Source organism: Hippocampus comes, unplaced genomic scaffold, assembly GCF_001891065.2.
Source record: "Hippocampus comes isolate QL1 unplaced genomic scaffold, H_comes_QL1_v1.1 C16729442, whole genome shotgun sequence".
Lineage (NCBI taxonomy): Eukaryota > Metazoa > Chordata > Actinopteri > Syngnathiformes > Syngnathidae > Hippocampus > Hippocampus comes.
Window position 1 is genome coordinate 1 of NW_017837682.1, and position 757 is coordinate 757.

Consider the following 757-nt stretch of genomic DNA (forward strand, 5'->3'; position numbering starts at 1 on the left):
GCTGCTGCGACTGGACGCCACCTCCAGCGAAGAAGAGAAGAAGGTGGCCGAGTTGTGGCTGCTGGCCATGCACAAGGTCCGACAACCACATCCAATCGGGTCCCCCGCCCGCCCGCTCGCTCGCTTTAACCCCTCAAATCTTGCACGCGTGTGTGCATTTTGTTTGTTTTGTTTTGTTTTTTTTTTTGCAGGCGGCCAAGCTGCTCTACGAGTCTCGGGAACACCAGTGAGTCCAAACCGGTTGCCCAAAGAACCTTCTTCCTCCTTTCTCGAAAGTGACCAGCATCTCCAGCCACAATTTGGTACTCATCGTATTTACCATCTTTTCTACTTCCGCTTTTGGCCATCTTGGCGTTTGCCATCCAAAGCTCAGCGGGCGGGCGAAGACGTCACTTCCTGGACTGAAAGCCTGTTTTTAACGGGCATTGCCCGATAGCTGTGAATGGGATTGTGGCAAGTGTACTCTTGGATGTGCATCTTTGTACGTCACCAAGGTGTTGGTCTTCCTCACCTTTGTGCTTTGGACCTCAGGGGTCTTAAACGTGCCCCTTGACTTTGCAGCTGGGGAACAGAAAATGAAGTGGAAGGGAGCGATGGATGAAGTCGATGATGTGTTTGAATGTTATAAGTTTGAGGGATTCGGTCGGGTTCGAGTCCAGGATGCTCGGAATGGCGTCGGGACTCTTACGGGCAGGGCTTCGAGGTGGTGCTCCCCCCACCCCCAAAGAAACATTTTTTCATGTCAGTTCTTCATAGA

General features: G+C 52.0%; 1 long non-coding RNA gene across 1 annotated transcript; it reads left to right on the forward strand.

Moving 5' to 3' along the window:
• LOC109509017 (uncharacterized) lies at positions 1 to 473 on the forward strand. Its single transcript, XR_002166843.1, has 2 exons — positions 1 to 76; positions 192 to 473. It is a non-coding gene; the product is annotated as an uncharacterized LOC109509017 (long non-coding RNA).
• The last annotated feature ends 284 nt before the right edge of the window (positions 474 to 757 follow it).